Source organism: Vigna umbellata, chromosome 11, assembly GCF_029865625.1.
Source record: "Vigna umbellata cultivar VRB3 chromosome 11, Vumbellata_1.0, whole genome shotgun sequence".
NCBI classification, from domain to species: Eukaryota; Viridiplantae; Streptophyta; class Magnoliopsida; order Fabales; family Fabaceae; genus Vigna; species Vigna umbellata.
In genome coordinates this window covers 19,126,943-19,139,453 of record NC_142175.1, presented here as the reverse complement: position 1 = coordinate 19,139,453, position 12,511 = coordinate 19,126,943, and the positions used below count along the sequence as shown (strand labels likewise).

Genomic DNA, 12,511 nt, shown 5'->3' with positions numbered 1-12,511 from the left:
ATGGCTTGAAACTCAAGGCCTCTCTACTTTAGTACAAATGAAGGGTGACTGGTACCCTGACCTTATGAGAGTATTTTACAACAACTTGAAAAGCGTAAATGGTGAGATCCAGTCAAGAGTAAAAGGTGTTGATATCCACATTGACAACAATGTGGTAAGACTTTAATCCTTTTCATAACCATTTTGATGTTTAAAGATTACCTAAATTCAAATTAATTTTATTTTTTTATATGCAGGTTTATTCCATCCAAGGTTGCTTCCCAGGTCATCACACGATCAATTAAGCAACAATATTTGAGTCCATGGCCTACTTGGGGAGCAATACCTGTAGATGACAGAAAGTCATTCTAGGAGCGTTTTAAGGTGAACAACCCATTAAACTAATTGTCATTCTTATTTTAGTATGTTCATTAATCAATGTTTGTTTTGTTTATTGTTATAGATGAAGGTGCAGTGGAAACCTGAACATGAATCTCAAATACAAAGAAATTTTCACATGAAAGCATCTCATCGGCTGTCAGAGATGTTTAGGGATGCCCGCAATGCAAGGAAGTGCCCTTAATGGTTGGGCGAGCACATTTGGAACTCTTTACTCACTCATTGGAATTCAGCAGAGTTTCACAATAAGTGTGCTACAGCCTAGAGGAACAAAGCTTCTGAAAAGGGTGGCACCCTACAGACTAGTGGGTCGATCACGGTTCATGAGAATGCCACTCATATGGTAAAAATAAGTTGGAAGTTGGGTCTTGAATCTGATGAAGATTGAGTATATTGGACTATGAGAGTGCATATCAGAATTTTAATATGATGATTTGAGAGCTTAAACAACTGAGTTTTACTAAACATATTTCCAGTATATTTAGGTTGATTGATTAAGCTTAGTTGATGAGTTTCCTCATTATATCTTGTCATTCTTTGTTCGTTGTTTACATCATCTTAGTCCATTGAATTCTGAATTGATTAGATCATTGTTTGACCAGATTAATGCATCAAGTTTATCATTGCATGACACAACTATTTTTGTGTGCTATGATTAATGGAAATAGCTGAATTAGATACTACAACACTATTTGATCATGATTTAAACATTTCTAAGTCTGATTGTGATTGTTCCAATTACTCACAAATTGAACTGGCTAACATTGTATGCATTGCTAGCTTTTGTGTGATTTTGTGTGCAAGGCTGATATATTTGGAGTTTAAGAGAGCTAGAAAGCTTCTAGGATCAGCAAGTGAACACGTGAAGGCCAAAGAATAAAGGAAGTTGTTTAATTGCCTCTGTTTGTTCAAGTTGTTTGCTTAAATTGATTTTGTTACGGCTTGCAATTTGTTGGATTGATTGATCTCTTGATTTAGACAGAATTCTTTGTGTAGATTTGAGCTTGTGGGAATTACACAATGAGAAACAACCATTTTATTAGGGGAGTTAATTATTTTAATTACTTCCATTTTGCTAATTGTTTCAGATAATTTTAAGCATTGTATGCTCTGTTGAGTTGGTTTGAATGTCCGTGCAGGTTGGGATAGATGAGAATTGTGAATTCCCTGTGCAACAAATTTTAAATGGATAGCAAATAGGAACCTTCTTTGCATCAAGTGGATGAGCCCAAGAATGGGAAGCTTCTTTTATATGCATATTGTTTTCTCTTGCAATCTATTTAACTGAACACTGATCCAAGTTATCAAATGGGTTTGCAGGAGTGACCCAACCAGCTTCCTGATTAGGCTGAGAGAGCTAAAAGCAACATTTGTCATGAGAAGATTCTACAGAAGTGGACCAGTATAGTGGGCAACAACGTTTTGATTTTCTTTTGTAATTTTTTTCACATTAGTTTGCAATAGGTTTTTGTTAGCCTTTCTTTTAGTTTCATTATTATTTTGTAAAGGGCCATTAAAAGTCCAAGTGGATTGGAAGTGTCCTTGATGCTCTTTCAACCTCTTGGCAACTTTACTTTCTTTCTTTTTTAAATCTGACATAGCTAGACAGGTGAGCATGTCTTGTTAGCCAAAGCTACAAGCCTCACCATAGGAGTATAATTTGATATTGATTGCTTGAATTTAGGGGTTATTTAGGCTAAAAGCGATTAAACTCTAAGCCTTGTCACATTAGAGTCCAAAAATTAGGAGTCTAGTTTTGATTGTTTGTGTTTTATTGTGAGTTGTGTCCTTTAATTTTAAAGTAATTTTAGTTGAAGAGGTAACTACTTAGTAACCTAAGAAATTTCTGGTAAGGTAAGACTTGGTACTTAAGCAGTCTTCTTGACTCACCTCTCTTATCTGAGATTTGTCTAAGTGTGAATTTTGTATACCTCTTAGACTAGAAAAACTTTTAGGAACAAAGATGTCTTGTTATAATTCATATAGGTCGTCTAGTTCATATAAGTCATCTAGGATTTCTAATTTTGATGAGCCAATTAGTTTCAAAGACATTAAAAGAAACCTTGAAAAAGCAAGAAGGAAGACTTGTTGATTTGAGGAATTTGATAGGATTGAGGATAATTTTTATATCATCATGCTAGGGAAAATATTTCATTCTTTGGTGAGGATATTGGTGCATTAACATACCTAGCTGGGAAAGAGAATTTGATGACATGCATCCATTCATTACTAGAAAATGTAAATATGAATCCTATTTCCATTCTAGAGAGAGTGAATCTTATGTCCTTAGTCTCTACACTTGTAGATTTGAAGAGCATGCAAGAGAGTGGTGGGATGAAAGACAATATCATGTTAGGATAGGTAGAAAGTCCTCCATTTGTAATTGGTATGAATTAAAAGCTTGCATAAGAAGAAAGTTTGTGCCTTCAACTAAGAGAAACCTACAATTGATGAGAGATTGCGTTCAAGATGGAAAAACATTTCTTGAAAGTTTAAACGACCATGGTTTCCTTCTTAGAGAACTAGAATTTGAAGTCAGACATAAGGAGTTGAAGGTTAAGAAAATAGAGCTGAAGGTTAAGCAAATAGAAATAGAGATTGAGAGAAAAGAAGAGGAAGAAAGAAACGAAGAAGAGAAGAAAAAGAGAGAATAGAAGAAGAAGAAAGAAAAGAAGAAGAGAGAAGAGAAAAAGAAAAGAGAGGGAGAGAAGAAGAAGAAAGACGAGAAAGAGAGAAGAGAAGAAGAAAATAAGAAAGAAGAGGAAAATAGAGAGAATGAGCAATTGTTACTGAAGCCAACTCCTACTCTTCAGGATGTCGAAACCCACTAACAGCAGGTGGAAAAGATTGCATTGGCGCATCTCAACACAGCTAGGAGACTCTACCCATACTTCCAAAGCTATCAAGTGGTCATCCGAACGGATCATCCAATTTCAAAGATCCTCAGGAAGCCCGATCTAGCGGGAAGGATGGTAGGTTAGGCGGTGGAGCTGTTAGAGTTCAACTTATGTTATGAACCAAGGGGGTCTGTCAAAGGGCCGCACCTAGTAAACTTTGCAGTGTAATTGCCTAAACGACTCTCGATGTCGAGTGGAGCTTGTACGTGGATGGGTGATAACAGTTGGAAAACCGTTATTTTTATACTTAACTTTGACATTAAAAACACCCTTTATGACTTAGAAACTAGCTTAAAATCATGTTTTTGCTTAAGTTGTGGAAATAAGAGAGTTGGATGGGTTTTATGCTTGTTTTTCCTTGTTTTGTCAGGAATTAAGATGAATTGGATGAAGAAGTTGAAGTAGTAAAGAGATGGACTCAGGAAAGGAAGGAAAATTGCACAAAAGAAGAATCGCAGCCATCGCTGAGCGTCGTTTTCACCACTGAGCGCCAAGCTTGCTGTTGAGTTCTCTGTCTGACGCTTAAGCACCATCGCTGAGGGCTAATCCAAGTATCGCAGTCACCGCTGAGTGGCATTTCTACCGCTGAGCGCCAGAGTCTGCTGTTAAGTTCACTGTTTCACAACTAGGCGCCATCGCTGAGCGTCATTCTCAGTGTCGCACTTACCGCTAAGCGCAATTCCTACCGCTAAGCGTTGTCAACTTGGGCCTGGGCTAGTTTTCTGTTATTTTTATAAACTATATAAGGGTTTAGTCGACCTAGGATTGATATCTTTGGACAAAAAGAGGCGAAAACACACTCCTTTCACCCCTCGGAGGCGGATTTTGGATGCAGAAGCTCCGATCTTCAACTTTTAGGGTTCTATCTTTCATTCTTTTCATTATTTTCATCTACTTTCACCATGTCTATGGTGAACTAAACCTCCATTTTTGTTGGGGAAACGATGTAGTCCTTTGAAACTCTCATGTATTGAATTGATTCTTGATTATATATGCTTTACTTCATTAATTGTTAGGGTTTTTCCTCTATACTCTATCATGCTTTGTTTAACTCATTCAGTTGCATGATCATTGATGTTATCGATATGGACACATATAGGTAAATCTAGAACTGGGGAAATTCTCCCGGAAGCAATATTACATAGGAATAGGAGGATCGATTGCCTTTAAGCTTCTGTGCGAATGTAATGCATGATTAATTGCTAGGGAGACAAGACATTATGAACTAGTAATTAGGATTAGGCTTTCTTCACCGAGACATCGGGTTTAAGGTAAATTAGAAAGTGGCATTAATATTAATGAAGAAGATGAATTCATAAATACATGAGAGTGGATAGGATAAGTCGGAAACCCCAACAACATAACCATTCCATATTTTACATCAATCACTTTTGCATCTTTCAATCCAATTGATCAACACTTGCATTCATGTTTATTTTCCACAATATAAACACAATGATTTCGTTTATAAGTCTTATTTAATCAAGAAATCACATAACTGTTTAGGTCGTGAGTCTCTAGGGAAACGATACTTGGTCTTACCATTTATTATTACTTGATATGATTCGGTACATTTGCCGGAGTGTTAACAATGGAGCGTCCGGACGAGCGGGCGGATGTGTTGACATAGTCTTACAAGGCCCCAACGGGTTCACTACTACAGAATTGGACATAGATAGCGCTAAATAGATAGCGCTTTTTTAAATAAGCGCTATCTATAAGTGTGCGGAACAATAGATAGCGCTTATTTGAAAAAGCGCTGTCTATATACATGACAATAGATAGCGTTTTCTTAGAACAGCGCTATCTATAAATAATTTATATTACTTTTTTTACTGTATAATTTGAAATAAAAAAAAAGATAACGGTTTTTTAAAACGACGCTATCTATTATGCGTTTTTTTAATGAAGTGGTGTTTATTTGCACACAATAGATAGGCTTCTTGTGGCTCAAAGGCTAGTGCTCATTTCCTCTTCGTTTTTTCTGATTTTCGTTCTTATTTTCCCTGCACGAAGCAATCACCTTCGTTTTCATTTGTCCTCGAAGTTTCTCATTTCTCTTTTGTTCTCATTTTCCCTTCTTCTTCTCGTGATTCCATTTGCGTATCACTCCCATTAGTTTTTACTCCCTCACTCCCTGCCACCATTAATGGTTAGAAAACCCTAGGGTTTTAGGAAGAAGAGCGACGAGTGTGTGGAGGAAAAGAATGAGTTTGGTTGCAGGTTCGTACGAGAAATTCATCTGGGTCTCACCCTAAAGCCCCAATCTCAATCCCTAACCCCTCTTTTCTCCTACCCTTCCCATCTCTCCTCTATCAAAACTATCACCGTCTCAGGCTCCGTCGTTGCTTCCGGCGGCGACGACGACACCATCCACCTCTACGACCTCGCCGCTGCATCCTCCCTCGATTCCCTCCACCAAAACTTTGCCTCTGTCACCGCCCTCTCCTTCTACGCCCCTCCCAATCTCCCCTTCCCCGCAACCGCATCTCCGCCGACGCCGCTCCCTCACCATTTTTGACGTAGACGGCTTCGTCCATCTTACCACGCTCTCCGTCCACTGCAATGCCGCTATCAACGACCTTGCCTTGCACCCGTCCGGTGAGCGCGCCCTCACTGTTGCCCTGACAACTGCCTCACCATCGTCAACCTTGTCAGCGGCCGTCGTCAACCTCGACAAGGAAGCTACTCTGGTCAATTCCAATGTGACCGGCGACCACTTTTTTGTGGCCGCGAAGGAGAAGGGTTTTGTCCAACAGACTGAGGATGAACGCATATTTTTCGAATTGGAATGCTCCAAGTCCGTTCTCTGTGCTGCTCCTGCTAGGGTATGCGCTTATTCAAATTCTTTCTCTGTTTGCTCGAATTATCATCGAATATCAAGTTGGTTATTTTTATTTTCTTTGTTTCTTCTTTTGGTGTTGCTAATTTGTCTTATATGTTAATGATGCATTTTCTTTATCTTGTAAGAAGAAGAAGAAATGTTCCCTTGGATAAGGAATTCATAACCATTAATTTTGATAGGAAAGGAGAAAGGAAAATATTGGTACTGGCATTGCTGATTGATGTTAATTCTTTCCTTTTGTAGGAGTGTTGGCTGCATAGTAATCTATAATCAAATGCTCTATTGTATGTTTTAACGATGAATTAATGGTCTACATATTTATAATATAGACAAACACCACTAGTATGCAGGATGTTTTGGATTTTAAATGATGTGCTATGTAATTCCTATATAATTTTCTCACTTACTGCCAATCAAGAGAAGGAAGATCAGTGTTGTGTAATACATGTGAATGTAATATAAATTTTCTATTAAGAAAATATTTGTTTGAAGTTTTAGATATAAGTATTGGGGCTGGTCGTGGTATGTATGGTATATGACTATGTTTTATTCCACTGGATATCGAATATGAATTATTAACGTTGTATGATCGCTGGGTTCTCATGAGCTTAAGCTATGACCTTTACTGTTATTAGTTATTTATAGTCTTAACCAGTGCTTTTGAATGCCTTCACTCCGAGCTATGCTTCACCTTTGAGGAATAATGATTTTTGTAATTACCTAGGTAGAGGTAGCAAAAGACAAAGCTTTTGAGCGTATCATTCAAGGAGGATACAAACCTTTGAATTTTATTACAAGAATCTGGTGCAATTCTATGATGCCTAAATGATGAGTGTATCATATCAATGTTTTCCATTCATAAACCATTATTTTCCTGAACAGGTAGAGTTTTTTTGATTCCAAGCTCTGGTTAGACTCAGACTGTGAAGATGATTTCTATAGGGTCAATGGTGGTAAGGATTCCCTATAACTCTCTTTCTTTTGGTGTCTTTTTCTGGCTTAATTAGTTTACTTGGTCATTTTGTTATGTGTAATTATGATATGAATCATGAGTCGAGAAAAATAAACAGTGTATACACTCCTGAGGATGTTGGTACAGCAAGTGCAATTCGGGCTATTTCTCATCACCTAACTGCTAAAGACATTTTGGTGGAATATCCCTCCCTCCCTGGCCTGTGAACTCTGTGATCTAAATAATATTGTTCTTCATGGATGTGTTGATTTTCTGCAGGTTGTCAGTGGTTATCTTGTTACGGATGTTACTGCTATGCTCTGCTCTGCTCCTGTGAGTGGACTTTCAGAGTCAGTAGCTTCTGGTGGGAAAGACAAAACCAAGAAACCTGGCCGCTATGGATAGGGTTGGATCCCACAAAGCAGTTTTTAGTTCACATAGCAACTGGTTAGTTATCTAGCTTTTGTTTATATATGGCATGGTATTGTTGTATGAGTATTCATGTGGAATCTTGCAATATTTTTCAGGAGCATAAGTTGAGAAGGATACTCTCTGCAGTTGGCCAGGTACTTTTCTTTTTCTCGTGTCTGGACCTTCTTAGTTGGTTCCACCTACCTCATGTTTATCATTCTCTGAGATAATTAGAGTTTGTGGAGGTCGTAGCATTCAAGTAAGTTATAAGATAATAATATATAGTATGTTAGTAACATTAGGATTATTAGATATTTTATTTAAACTAACTAAATTAATACTAAATTATTAATTTATATTAGTAACATTACAGAGTTTCAGACACTTTCTCTGATTTATATAGTTGACGTTTCTGAACATGTGTATGAGTAATATTATGTGAACGTGTACTGTGCAACACACTATGCTTGTGACTTTGTTGAATTGAATATGTGTTACGTAAAGTAAAGATAAAAGGAAAGGAAATAGCACAAAAAATCTGATACCATATAGAGAATATTGTTGGTAATTGTGGGATCTCTATACACAACAAGGTACTTTTATTTATGGAGTAGAGATACGATACTATGTAAAAAATTGAATACTTAATAATGTGAAATAAGAGTGCATAATTGATCAGGTTAGAAATACATAAGTGTGTTTTATTGTATATTTATTTTAATGTTAATGTGTTAATATTTGTTTTTACATTCTCTCAGGAGTTAGTGTTTTCTCCATCTCCTCGTGGAAGGAGGAAAGTAGAAATTTCTACTAATATAGCAGAAACATCACTCACATTAGAGGTAATATCCCATTCACAATAAGTTTGATTATCTCTACGGGTTAGAGATGAATCCTCCTCCTTATTTCTTATTTTTTTAATCATGCAGGGAATTGTCTATGTTGTTGACAATGGGTTTTGTAAACAGCGGTTCTACAATCCGTTAATCATTTTGTTATTTCTATTGAAGAGATACAGGAATGAGCCCTGTAATGATTATTTCTTGTTTGATTTATAAATGTAACATTTGGTCTATCTTTACTTCTATTCAAGTTTCTTTTTGCTTTCTAGTTTTTAGCTAACATTGTTCCACTACATAAGGCATTATTCTCATTTTCTACACGGGCACTTGTATTTTCTCAAAATGTTAGAGAAGTTTCATCAATTTTTATGTCACTTATTGTCCTCTTTTAAATTTTATACAAGTTGTTGTTGGTTTATGAAGGATTTAAAACATTAGAATTTTCAATATTTATTGGGTTGATAGTTTCCTAGTCATGGTACTCTATGAATTTTAAATTAACATTAATTATGTATTTTCTTTATTATTTTAGTTTATTAGAATTTTCCTAGTCATTGTGGTTGATTCTAGCTGCCTTCCTAGTAATTTTATTTTTAGAATTGTTCCCTTCACTTTTTTTTCCACCTTACGTTGATTTCTTAGATGTCTTCAAGTGTAATTTTCTTTCACGCTTTGTAATAGATTTCTGATATTGAAAATCTGGCTGTGACTCCAATATCTAGGGCCTCTACTAGATAAAGAGCTGGTAGGGCTGAGCAAGTTCGACTAGGAAAGTGTTACAGGTGTTGTCTCAACCATTTAATAAAAATGTTTTTTTTTAATATTTTTATATTTTTTTATATAATAAAACCAATAGATAGCACATGTTTGTACATAATAAAATCAATATTTTATATTTTTTAATTTTTTAAATATTTTATTAAAAATTATTATTTTTTTTTTAAAAAATTAGACCAATAGATAGCGCTTTTTTAACTAAGCGCTATCTATTGCTGTCAGACAATAGATAGCGCTGGTTTAAACAAGCGCTATCTATTGTCTGACAGCAATAGATAGCGCTTATTTAAAAAAGCGCTATCTATTGTCAGACACTAATAGATAGCGCTTTTTATAGAAGCGCTATCTATTAATAGATAGCGCTGTCATAGATAGCGCTTAAAAGGCGCTATCTATGATAAAAAAAAGCGCTATCTATGCACTTTTCTGTAGTAGTGGTTCTTGTTGGAGCACTCCCTGGAGTTCAAATTCAAAGCTTCCAACAACCAGGCAGAATATGAAGCTCAATTTTTTTCTCTCAACACATCTTTTTCTTTTCTCTCTATTTTTGTCTCTTCCAACCTCTCACTACTAATTATTATGATAGAATTACACTCCTTATTAGGGTTAACTTCAGTATTAGCCCCAAACTACTTTTCAGAATTCTCCTCCAACTTTTTAGCTAGTTGGCCAACCTTTATCTCCAAATTCCTAATAGCAGCTTTAGTGCTCTTATGATTGGATATAGACACTTGCATGAACTGTTGGAGTGTCTCTTCTAACTTTGTAGTTCTTTCATATAATGAGGGTTGTTGTTGCCATTGTTGTTGTGATCTGTTGAATTGCCCAGCTTGTCCTTGACCCATACTTGGGTGAGGTTTCCATCCTTGGTTATAATTACCTGGACGAAATTGATTACATTGACCCATAAAGTTGACTTCCTCTTGGGTAACTTCCGGCATAACACATTGATCATTAATATGATCTCCACCACACAACTCACAAAGTTGTGGTTGAACATTGAGAAACGTTCTGCAACTACCTTGGCAATTGAGAGATTTTCTTCATTAGAGTCTCCAACTGTTGAGTCATAATCTTATTCTAAGCCAGCAGAGCACCTTGAGATTGTAGTTGTAGAACTCCTTTTTGTTGAAGTCGAGTTCTTTCACTATGCATCTCATTATCATTTGTAGTCATATTTTCAATCAAATCATAAGCTTCCTCTGGAGTCTTGCACTTGATATTACCTCCTACTGAGGCATCTAGCATCAATGTAGTTTGTGAGCTTAGACCTCCAAGGAATATAATGACTACTGTATGTTCATCAAAACCATGAGTGGGCATCTTTCTCAACAAGCCTTTAAATCGGTCCCATGCTTGACCTAATGTTTCATCCATGCCATGCCTGAAAGAAGAGATTTCCTGCTTTCCTTTGTTTACCTTTGATTGTGGGAAGTATTTGTTCAGAAACTTTGCAACCATAGCTTCCCACTCAGTAAAGTTTAATAGCTTCATCTGGCACGCCATTGATCTTCACAATATTTCATATCTCATTGAATGTGGTCAGATGCTCATATGGATTTTCATGTGATAATCCATTGAATTGGTTGCTCTTCACCAATTGAATCAAAGCAGGCTTCATCTATATATTTACAGCATTAACCCTTGGCGTTGCAATGCTATTAAAATGATGAGGACCAATGACTATTTCATAATCTTCCGGGTTAGTCTACCATTCTGCTCTTCAGCCATAATTTTTGTTCCCTGGTCAGATCATTAAGGTGAAGGCTATAAAAGAGTCTCAAGAGAAGGGACAAGTTCTCTTGACGTCCTGTTTCTCCTTTTTCTTCTACTGTTGTTCAGACCTATAAGAAGAGGTTCAGAGACTTTTGTGCTTCTAGTCTGATTTGTACCCTGCATACACTAGAGAACAAAACACTAGAGCACCCAATTAGAACTAACAGATAAAAAAGATAAAATTAAAATAAAAGATAAAAAGATAAAAAATTAAAGATAAAAAGATAAAAAGATAAAAAGATAAAAAGATAGAAAGATAAAAAATAAAAGATAAAAAGATAAAAAGATAAAATTAAAGATAAAGTCTAATCGGTTAAGAATCACATAAAAGTACCGGATCATATCAAGTAATAATAAATGGTAAGACCAAGTATCGTTTCCCAAGAGACTCACGGGACTAAACAGTCATGTAATTACTTAACTAATTAAAACTTTGAAGAACAATTTTAGGGTTTTGAAGCAAAAACAAGAAAGTAAATATGAATGCATTTTTTATCCATTGAAGAAAAAACAAAGATGAATGGATGATATTGAAAATATGATATGAATATGTTGTTCGGGGTTTAGATTTCACCTAGTTTACTCTCATGCATATATGAATTCATCTTCTTCATTAATGTTAATATCACTTTCTAAATTACTTAAAACCCGATGTCTCGATGAAGAAAGTCTATCCCTAATTACTAGATCATGATGTCTTGTATCACTAGTAATTAATTCTGCATTACGATTAGAAGCTTAAGATAACCAAAACTCATATCCCTATGTCTAGGCAATACTGCTTTTGGGAGAAAATTCTCCAGATCTAGGTTTTTCCGTATGTGTCCATATCACGAAAACCAATGATCATGTCATGAATGAGTTAAACATAACAAGCATAGAGAAAAGAAGAATAACTCTAAAATGAAAGAAGCATAAATAAATTGGAATCAATTCAAAATATATTAGTTAATAAGGTTACATCATCCCCCAATAAAAAATTGAATTTAGTTTCGCCTTGTCATAGAGAAACTAAATGAACAATGGAATGAGAATGAAAGATAAACCGTAAAAGCTGAAGAGGATAGCTTCCACATCCACTTTTGCCTCTAGAGAGTTGGAAATTTTGAATTTTGTGTCAAGTCTGTCAAAAGCTACCCCTTATAGGTCGTGCAAATCCTTAAATAGGGCTGAATTGGATCATCGGCCAACGTTGACACCGCTCATCGCCCCTACTTAGGGCGCCCAGGCGAGCTTGGGAGAGCATGGAGCTCAGCGCCCCAGGAAGGGCGCCCAAGCGTGAAACATTACTTGAAGACTGGCGCTCAGCGTCCCTGAAAGGGCGCTCAAGCGTGAATGCGAGACTCCTGCACGGAGGGCCTAGAGGAGGGCACCCAAGCGTCCTGCGACCTTTAGCAGCCTTCTCTTCTTTTGCTCTTTCTGTCCTTTCTGAGTTCTAACTTCTTAACATTTAACTCCTCTTCCAATTCATCCTAGTTTCCAACAAAATGAAGGGAATTTAGTGATAAAATCTTCAAGTATAACCTCAACTCTCTTATTCACCGAAATAAGCTAAAAACAAGACAACAAGAAAGCTTCTAAGTCAAACAAGCAACCTCAACTCTCTTATTTACTCTCAAATAATGGTTAAATC

The 12,511-nt window shown here is 36.2% G+C and overlaps 1 pseudogene across 1 annotated transcript; it reads left to right on the top strand.

The window, feature by feature from the left end:
- The first annotated feature begins 5,163 nt into the window (after nt 1-5,163).
- LOC148191090 (uncharacterized) lies at nt 5,164-8,430 on the top strand (annotated as a pseudogene). The gene is made up of 7 exons (XR_015782947.1): nt 5,164-6,103; nt 6,845-6,924; nt 7,003-7,073; nt 7,352-7,519; nt 7,600-7,638; nt 8,242-8,325; nt 8,413-8,430. The product of XR_015782947.1 is annotated as an uncharacterized LOC148191090 (transcript).
- Nucleotides 8,431-12,511: the final 4,081 nt, after the last annotated feature.